At 42.7% G+C, this 10,740-nt stretch overlaps 1 long non-coding RNA gene across 1 annotated transcript; it reads left to right on the forward strand.

Annotated features, from left to right (window-relative positions):
* Positions 1–211: 211 nt before the first annotated feature.
* Positions 212–2,648, forward strand: LOC106525221 (uncharacterized). Its single transcript, XR_001311090.1, has 3 exons — positions 212–714; positions 1,782–1,938; positions 2,104–2,648. It is a non-coding gene; the product is annotated as an uncharacterized LOC106525221 (long non-coding RNA).
* The last annotated feature ends 8,092 nt before the right edge of the window (positions 2,649–10,740 follow it).

Below are 10,740 nucleotides of genomic sequence, written 5' to 3' on the forward strand. Positions count from 1 at the left end.
GGGTTCTTGTGTTATTTTGGTTCTAGTCTGGTTTTCTGTCTTGTCCCTCTCTGTTTACCCCCTCCTGCCTGTCTTTGCTCCAGCCCCACCCACCCTCACCTGTTCCTCATGTTTCTCTCCCAGGTGTTTCTTGTTTCTGCTCGTTAGTTCTCCTTTCTATTCTGTTCTCTGTCTTCAGTCTTTGTCAGATGTTTGTTTGCTGTTAGTTGTTCATGTCCTTGCTAAGCCAAGTTTTTTTTCTTGTTTGCTGCCACGCCAGTCTTTTGTTTTCCTTTAATAAATATTTTTGCCTTCCTCACTCAGTCCTGCATCTGGGGTTCTTCCCAAGCCAAGCCAATTCATAACACTGGAACTTTGCATTTAAAGATTTCTCTGTACTGATAATATCCAGTGACTGAAAATTGTATCGTTGGATTCATGTAATTGCATTTGTCCAACTTTGATTTGGAAGACCTGGTCATTGATGTTGTCTACTGGTTTAAGGGTAGTACCAATCAAAAAGGTTACCTGGCAGGTGTGCACATTTATTTTAAAATACAGAGCATAAGAATGCATTTGATTTATAAATAAATGTAACAAAATTTTTTGAGTTACACAAAGCTGAATGCATGGACATCTTGATGCACGTCTCCATCCAGTGGTTAAGTCTTGAGCAGTGTGTAACCCAGATCCTGAGGCTTTATGAGCCTCTGGTCAGCTACTTCAAATCTGCAAGTATGTGCTTAAAATAATTTTCATTATGAAACTACTACAAATGTCACTGGATCTTTAACTGCACATTGTACATAAACACATTTTTTTTATTCAAGATGAAAAGCAAGCAAGGTTCAGGAGACTTCAGGTGGCGTTCACTGACACTATGACTGAGGTTTACCTCCTCTTCCAGGTCTCAATTCCATCATTCACCTTGTCCAATCTGCTCCTCCAGCGTGAGCAGTCCTCATTATTTTTGTTGAATGAAGAGGTGCAGTGGGAGAGCAGGATATGATTATGCTGTATTTTTTTCCATTATGCTATTTTTGTTGCTATTTACTAGGAGCTTGTACAGCAGGTTTCTCCCTGTCTCTGCACCTGTAAATGTCTGTTTTGTAGATGCTAAAATTTATTTGCAAGCTGTGTGCGAAGTTCATGCTTCCAGCAGTGCTGCAGGACTATGAACAGGCTCATGACAGTCCTTTTAAAGAAAAAGCAAACCATTTACCAGGTCAGTGTTTAAATATTAGTCATAATTACAATTGATATCTACTATTACAAGTGACTATGGGGGAACCCCATGTGGTGCTCACCTCCTGATGAGAATGACTGTCTGGGTAGCCCAACACCACCTGACTTGTTCAATGCATCTCTATCATCAGCATAACAGAGCATTTCTGTTAAACCAGTTTGTTTGGCAAAGCTGAGCATTGGCTTCACCGCCAGGGCTAAGCTGAACAAGTTACTGGATGATGGAGACATCACACCACAAAAAAAAGAAAAACTTCCATGACGCAGCTTTAACATTTCTTCTCAAAGCTGTAGAGTATGCTTTAAAGAGGAGCCACTGCTGAAACATACAAAGTATGTTGATGTTCGACAAAGGTCTGAATGCAGCATAGACGGCGTCCTTTACTTTGTTGAGGTTTTTCAGCAATTAGTACTTGTTTTTATGTGTCTTGCTCTATGTAAATGAGCTGTCCCTATGTGACTTCTCTTAAAATACTTGTATTCATTTTCTGCTGTTAGTTGATGATGATGACTATCAAAAAAATAAATAAATAACTTGCAACTCTTTTTTCATATAGGTTTCCCCACCTGCTCCAATATCATGGACCTGAGGAGCATGATATACTGGCAGAGGAGTTTCTGGAGTACCAGACAATGATGTTGCCACCAATGCAGCACCCAGAAGAATATGAAATGGAAAGCTTCTGGGCTGAAATGGCTAACTGGAAAGATAAGGTAAAGCTTTCTTTTGAACACCAAGAACACAATAGAAATAGCCTCACGAGCATTATTTATACCAGCACAGCACTTTGGAAGATGCATACAGTACTCAACTGCCTAAGTATTAGAAAGAAAACAATATCATTTGAGAGCATATTTCCATTATGTTCTTGGTCACAGGTGACCTGAGTACACCAAATTCAAAGGCTTGCTGCAACTTCAAAGCTGGTCCTCATCCTCCCACATTCCAACACAGATGCAGAGAGGGTGTTTTCTGTGGTGGGACTTAAAAAAACAAAGACAAGGAACAGCTTGACCCTAGATGGTACCCTCTCCTCCATCATGACTATCAAGATCCTGACTTGGAGCCGTGCTTCAAGTGGGAACCATCATTTAACGATCATAAAAGCTTCCAAGAAGGCCACAGGCCTGATATGTAATTTTTTTTTTTGTTAAACCTGTTTGTGAATGAAGAATGTCTCACAGACTGATCTTGCATTTTTGACTAAACCTAAATCATGAAATTCTCTTCATGGAATACAACAGTTACTCTTAACATAACGTTTAGTCAAGAAGTTGTTAAATACTAACGTATTCAACAATGAACTATGGTATCCTTTAAATATGACAGTAAATCTGTGCAGTGGTTATGTAAAGTCATTTTTTAGTGTAGACTGCAGCCATCAGGTATACCTGACTGTTCTCAACATCTTCACTTCTGTTTATTCCAGATTTTTCTTGGTCTGCCACTTTGAGCCTTGACGAACTGTGCCTGTGGTCTTCCATTTTCTCACAATGTTTCTCACAGTGGAGACTGAAAGCTGGCACCACACCGGCCTCTGCCTCTTCTTCTTTCCCTTTTCAATTACTCTATAGAAAAACATGCACCAACAGTACATCTGGGGGGTGGGGGTGTGGGTGTCAGTGTCTTTATTCCCATCCCGTTCCCCGACTGCCATTTGGGGCGGGGGTCCAAAAGAAGGGCCGGCTACCGGGTGTGGTCCTGGGCTGTGGGTGGGCTCGGGGCTTGGACTGTTGCCGGGGGCGGGGCTGGCTCTCCATCCTCCCTGGTGCTGCTTTGTCTCCTGAGGTGTGGCTCTTGGTTCCTGTGGGTGGCCCCCTGGCCGGAGTGGCTGCCAGGTTCTGGGGGGTGGACGGCTGGGGGGGTACACTTGGTTGTTGGTGGTGTGTTGGGGTGGTCATGGATGTGGCTTCTCAGCGGCGGGGGCTGGCCAGGTGTCCTGGTGTGGCCCAGGCCGGGCCTTGGCTATCTGCTCCTCTCCACCTCAGAATGATTGGGTGTACCTCCTGGGTTTGGGTGTGTGCTGCCTCCAATAGGGTGTGGGTGCATGTGCTGGACCTGGGGGATATAGACTGTGTATCAGTGGTATGAGTGGAATGTGGCGTCCTTGTATGTCTTTGAGTAGGGGTGAGGATGAGGGTGGGATGGTGCGATTGTGTATGTTTGGGTATTTGTCAGGCTGCGGTCTGGGCTATCCCTCCTGCTGGTTTATCTGGGGGCCCACTGCTGCTCTGCCCCCCGGTGGGGTGTGCGGCTGGCCGCCGGTGTGGTGGGGGTTCCCGGGGTCTGGGGCTGGGCGCTGGGGTGTGTGCCGGCCTGGCCTGGCGACTGCTTGCTGGGGCTCGGGGCCTCTGGCCCTGTCGGGCTTTGGCCTGGAGGGGGTGCGCCCTGGGGGCCCGGACCTCTGTGCCCTTTCCTGGATCTGCTCTGGTATGGCGGGTGCTGGTGAGGCCCATGAGTTTGTCGCTGCTGGCCCCAGGGGCTGTGGGTGTGGTCGCTGGGGGGATTCTCCCTGTTCTCCCCTATGGTCTGATCTGGGGGGTGGGGGGTGGATCTTCCCGTGCGGGTGCCCCTTGGGGCTCTGCGCTCGGGATCCCTCTCAGGCCCTTGGGCTCTGGTCTTCCCTATGTCTGCCTCGGGGCTTGGGTCTTCGGTCATCCACAGTCACTATTAAATATTCCATTGGAGAAATCTTGTATATACACGCATGTTCACAACTGCTCACAAACAGGTGTTCTGATCCGGGGGGTTCTGACTGGTCACTGAGTGTGTATATACTGTTTGTCTGTGTGTACGTATATACTTACAATATTTATGAATGTAGGCATGTATGTATTTATATCTTTATATATTTATGGGCATGTGAATGTATTTATATATGCCCTCCATGTATTCATTTGTCAGGTGAGCGGACAGATGTTGGGTGTGTGGTCCTGTGTTTTGTTGGTGTATATTTAATATACTTCTAATCTCTATTTCAATCTTTCTATCTTTCTAATTACTTCTCTCTGTTTGTCTCTATTTTCTCTTCACTTAAAAAAGTCACTGATGATGAAGAAATAAGTAAACTAAATAAACTAATATTTGGTTTTGTTTTCTACTGAAGTGACACAAAAAAGAGCTGAAATCTCTGAGATAGCTTTCTGTATCCTTCCCCTAAACCATGACGGTGAACAATCTTTGTTTTAAGCTCATTTGAAAGTTGTTTTCAGACTCCAATGCTGCCACTCTTCAGAGAGATGCAAAGAGGAGAAAAACTTACAAATGCTCCCCTTAAATACCCTTTCTCACGATTGGAGTCACCTGTGTACGGAGGTCAAGGGTCATTGAACTTACCAAACCAAATTTGAGTTCCAATAATTAGTTCTTAAGGTTTTGAAATCAATAAAATGACAACAGTGCCCAAATTTATGCACCTGCCCAATTTTGTTACAATTATTTCACACTTTCTGTAAATCATATAAACTTCATTTCACTTCTCAAATATCACCGTTTGTCCCCTATATGATATATTTAACTGATTTTTTTAAAATCCAAGCAATCAATGATTTATAAACGTAAATCAGGAAAATTAACAAGGCTGCCCAAACTTGGGCACTCCACCACATGAATACCACAAGACCCAGTACCACACTATGCTTAATGCCTCAGATGATCTGCATTGCCGTAAAAATATCTATTATGTAGTGTCAGGAAAGTAGGGCACGCATGTCATATCTCCAAACAGAAAACCAATTTTCTCCGCCACAACAAGAAACTGATACATTTAGCTCATTGTTTTGTAATCCTCTGTGTCTTATCACTGTTCATTGGAAACTTGTATTTTCTCTGAAGCATTTTCCCTTAACTTGTTGTTTAAGATTTTTTCTTACATTTTTCGATTTTATTAACCATCATCCAGCAGAGGGTAAATTGAGTCTCTGGATTTAACCCATCGCACATGTGAACACATGTGGAGCAGCTCCTCAAGCTAACAGTAAAAGCTAAGTCTTTTGATTTTTTTAGATATCTCGGTTAATTGGTGGTATTAAATAGAGCACTAGTCTGCCATTATCTTCTCTCATTTTGAATTTCAAAATGCTTCCATAATACAGATATGTTTGGCACATTACAATGTGTTTTTTTTTTGTCAGCCAAACAACATTTAACTCGTCACAGTACAGCAACAACGAATCGGGGCTGTATCTGGTCAGATACTATAATACTAAAATGCCTTAATACTCACATACAATACTTGATATTGGATTATGCTATCTCTATTAAAAATAAATCTTGTTTTGTCTCATCGTTCAGACATCATTTTGACCATTCAGATTGTTGATACAGAAGACCATAATCCTGTTAAATCAAACCTGAGCAGACTTTCCTTGTTGCTCTGTCAGTCCAGGGTTGAAGACCATGGATGTGGTCAAACTCATTTTATAAACCCTACTTTTCTACACACTTTCACATAAATCAAGTTTAATGCTACATGAAAATGATTTATAGAAACCAGCCATCAGGTGTTTCACTGCAGCTCCTTTTATCTGCTGAGGAGCCTCAGACAGCCCCCGTCTGTGGCCCACTGGGACTTCTCTTTAGTGTGGCAGAACTCCTAGAAAGCATCAGGGGGCACTTGCCCCAGAACTCACAGGGGTAAACCGATAAGTAGTGCCTCTGTTAGCCTGTGAATATAGATCTGGCATGTAGTTTTTCAGAGGCTGGCACACACAAAGCAAATATAGCTGAAGGACAGGGGGAGAAAAGCAGTCCTGTGTGTTTGGTTAATCCCAAATGTCCCATTGGCCCGAACTGATTTCAGCCCAGCTTCTTGGCTTCAGATTATGAGCAGAGGATTTCCAGCTCCCTCGCCATCTGATTGCTCATGCTTTCTTGTTCTCTATGGAATGAAGCTATGCAGATGGCACCAGCTATACAGGCACTGTATTACAACAGGCCATCAGTTACATCCACACAGCATGTTAACAAGGGGCACAACAGAATTCAAATCAACTAGAAAGAGAAAAATTAGGTTTTGTTTAATGAACATTTTCTTAATTCAAACATTTTAAAGTCATTTGCAGCCACTCTAAAAGCCGATTTTATTTATCAGATGTCAGAGGACAAGCTGTGCTGACACCCAGGATCTCAGAGATGAGAAGATAAATGAAATCAACAACAAGGGGAGTGGAGAAACATTTGAAAATTCTTGGCTTTAATCTGTCAAACTATTTTATAGATGCATGGAAAAAATGCTACTGTCAGTTCTGGAGCTTGTTTTAAGAAAACTAAAAAGGATCATGTGTGAAAACGTAAATCCAGTCCAGTTTATAGAACAATGGCAACAGAAACCCCAGTAGTGGTTTTCTGTAGGACCTAAGGCTCTCACTTGGTTGTGACTTTTGGTCTGCTCCTCTTTGAATCTTCTACTGTATTCGTTGGGGTTTCTGTTCAGCTCTCTGAAGTCAGGCTGAGGTTCGGAACTCTTGACTGGATCACAGCAGCACCTTGGTTCTTATCTATTGGACCCATTTTGTTGTAGATCAGCTGCTGTGTTTGGGATCAATTTTCTGCTGGACTCAATTTGGTCAAAACTTCAGCTGTCAGACAGACAAGCTCTAGCCTGGTAAAAACCAGACCCTTGTCCTTCACTTTGCTTCGTACGAGGGTCTGGACTCTCGGCTGTGGAGAAGCAATTACTGCTGGAGGTGTGGCCTCTGCTGAAGTTTAAAATGATTAGATGGGTTGGCTGCAATGTATGTTGCTGTGAAGGAGGCTAAGGTAAGATGGTAACGGGAAATCGCGTGCGCTGTAAACAACCCTACTGTGAGGAGAGAAGTACCAAGCTTAATGGGACAGCTGTAAATAAGAGCTGCTGCTTTGTCAGACAAATTTAATTTAATTTGGAAGCCTTATCAACACGGACTGGCTTCCTTCACTTCCTCCACTGCCATTGCTACAGTGCTGGCTCTAGCCATTTTGGTGCCCTAGGCGAGTTGAAGCGCAACCCCCCCTCCCCAACTATGTCCCACCCACCCCAATTTAAACCCCTAAAAACAAGTTTGACAGTGAAAGGTGCTACGGTAAATTTAGATTTACTTGCTTTCTGGGAAAGCAAATAAATAACATACATGTCAACTTGTACAGATTGTCCGGAAGTCATAAGGATTTTAGATCATTTTGCAGGTATACGGATGTATAGTACAATCTCACAAATTTTTTCAAGTCTTACAGATTTTTTCAAAACCTCATTTTCAAAATTATCTAACATGTCAGAGCCTCTAGGATGATTTAAAAAACAATAAATAACATAAAATAGCCATCTTCAAGCCGGTTCTGCCGGTAGAATAAAGTTTTGAACTTTTTCCGCTCTCCTTTCCTCCTGACAGTGGGGGCGAATGCTGCATTGTTGGGGGGGGGGGGGATGTTTTATGGGTAGAGTAGTTTATTTTTCCTGTAACACTTAATCATAGTTTTTTTAAGACAAAGCTAATTGAAAGGGGCGCTGAGCAGAGTTAAACCAGGGATTACAAATAATGACTTTTTTCTTTTGCAGTTTGGCGCCCCCTCCAGCAGATGGCGCTCTAGGCGACCACCTAGTTCGCCTATGCCAAGAACTGGCTCTGCTTTGCTAAACTAACTAGCAGACACTGTGCAGAAAATCAAAATTCTGTTCTCTGATTTGCCCGGATGAAAATTCTCCTGAATAAATCCTTGTCTACGGGAGAAATCCCAGACGGAGCAGTGAAAGGAAACTAGAATTGAGCGGAACTGTGTTGGAAGGCAAGGGCCAGGCTAGATGTGCTCACATTTGACTTCAGAATCTTATAGTCTACATAGAGTTCATGGTCCACTCAGTGACTGCAAAAAGCCCAAAAGCCCTTCTCCACCAGTGCGCCTGCTGTTGTTCTGCTAAATTTGGCCTTGGCCGAATGTGTCTCCAGGTTCTAACCGTGTAAAACAATGCTCAGCCATGCAGTTTGTACCTCCTCTCTGATGGTTTCAGGTAGAACATCATGCTTACGATTTTGATGCCAGCAGAATGCTTCCGTGGATTAGCTCTTGGATTGATTGACAGAGGAAAGGCGGTACTTGTGCAAACCATCCTGGAGAGAACCTAGTGATCTTGGGAAAGGCAGAACTTGCAAACATTTCTTGGAGAGAGCTGAAGGAGACAAAGCTGAGCAGATACCTCTGGAGGGTTCGAACAAATTGTCTGCCCACGGTTATAACAGCACTTATAAACAGCACTGCAACAATGAATAAATTAATAAAATAAAGACCAAATGGTAAAACCACAATGGCTTTTGTTTTTTTTAAGTACAACAATGTTGTGAACGGTCCATCTATGATTACACACACATACTGAGGGACACATGGAGACACAACACACCTGAGACGAACCAAACCAAGTAAAGTAGAACCATGCTCATGGAGAAGGGGCAGTAACTAAAGTCAAAGGGTGTATTCACACCAGGGAAGTCCTTTGGCCCACTTGTTTGATCAGAACCAAAAGTGGACTTTATTTTTTTCGTTTGATGCGGTTTTCATTCACGTGATTTTTTGCAAATTAACTTTGACTTGTAAACAAAGCCACGAGGCTGACGATCATTGCTCCCATTGGACAAAAAAGGATGGGGGCGGGACTGAGCCACAGATCCAGAAGAAAACAAGGAAGTCCTGCATGCTGCGGTTCTGATGCACACATTTATGCTGATAGTACAACTGCAATAGCATTTAAAATGTCAAAAGCAGCTAATTTAATGGTAGTTGTGTGATGACATTCTAACTTTGGAGCGGCGTCAGTACACATGTGCCGGAACCCAAAGGAGACGAGGTCCTCTACCTGTTCTGACCCACCACATGCTGCCAGGAGAGCTGCTAAGTAGGAAACGACCAAACAGGTTTGATTTCTGTTCATTTAGCTCAGGAAGTCCAAAAGGGTGAATGTTTAATGCAGTTAGTTCGGTTAGAGTCCGGTCTGTCTTCACACCAGAAGCGAACTGAAGCAAACCACACCAGAGTTCATTTGGAAGCAAACCGAGACCACCTCAAAAAGCAGGTCTTGGTCCGGTTGTTTGACCCGCATCAGAGTTTTCATGAGTGTATTCACACCTGCACAAAAAGTCCGGACCAACACTGGAAACGAACTCTGGTCTGTTTAAAGCAGACCAAATTTTCAGGTCTGAATACACCCAAAGAGGTTCTGATGTTGTCACTCAGAACAGCAGGAGAGAAATTACTTTGCCTCTTATTATGGTGACCAGATCAAAAATAAATTCAACTATGTATTTTTAGAGCTTCAAGTTTCAAAAATAATCTGCTTTATGGTCATTTCCTCGTCTGCAACGAGGAGCTTGGGGGTCTCAAAAAATTGTCACCAAAATTTAAAATCTGAATGGAGTCCAGCTATTTGTTTTACATAAGAATTTTTTGTTGTTTTTGACATAAAAGCACTACACCTGACCATTTTTTTCTGGACCTGGTGAGTCTAATACGTTCTGAGTTTATTTTTTTTGCCCCACACAGAGGTTAAGAGGCATCACAGACAGGAGTCTTTTCTATGCTTTCCCGCTCCTTCATTTGTCTTCTGGTTAAGCTGGGATGGTCAGAACACACATCAGTGATGTTATGGGCCATCTTCTGAAATAGCCTTAAATGTTTATGCCAGACCGGCCTTGTGGAAATTTGGCGCATCACCTCACATGACTCAAATGTCATAGATTTTAAATACCTATCACTACATTTTGATACAGTGGTGTAAAAAATACCTTCATGTGGCCCAAGCTTAATTAAGAGGCTTCTGCAGAACTTTAAGACCTGCTGAAAAGCAGGAAGACAACTAAACAATGCAGAACTGTGGCCTTTCAAGACCAGGATTGAGGAAAACTGCTCTAGATGCTGATACTGAACCACTTATTTCCTATGAAAACAACATGGGTGGAGTATTTTTTTTACTTTGGCTTTGTTTCTGTTAATAAATAACAACATGGTGATATCTGATGGATGATTTTGTGCACCTAAGGTTCAGTTTGAATAATTTTAGAACAATGAAGACCAGCTTAATCTCTTTTTGTCCTTATACATAAAACCTAAGAATGGAAAGAGGGAGTGTTTTGTCATGAATGTATGTATACTGATGTAATAATGTGGTTAAATGTTGCCCTCCTGTGTTTGTGCCTCATTTTCATGCTCCTGTCAATCCACCTGACACACAATGAGCAAAACATAATGAGATAGAGCACAGGTGATTGAACTGTCAGGGAACAAACGGTCTACCCTAGCCTAAAAATGGTGCCAAATAAAAGAAGGAAATCAATATCCTCCCAAGGCAGAAGCATCAAAAGTCCCAGCATATCCAACTTAGTGTTGCTGTTACTTTTTCCAGTCTGACTGTGAGAATGCCTCTGACATCCAGGATGTCAGTGATGTGAAGGGTGAGATAGACTGACTGATGGGTGAGACAGACAGCTGAAACGATGCCTATACCAAGAACTAATTTCCAAACTTGGAGCTTGCAGAACCAACAGAAACTG

This window comes from Austrofundulus limnaeus, unplaced genomic scaffold (genome assembly GCF_001266775.1).
Source record: "Austrofundulus limnaeus strain Quisiro unplaced genomic scaffold, Austrofundulus_limnaeus-1.0 Scaffold218, whole genome shotgun sequence".
Classification (NCBI taxonomy): Eukaryota; Metazoa; Chordata; class Actinopteri; order Cyprinodontiformes; family Rivulidae; genus Austrofundulus; species Austrofundulus limnaeus.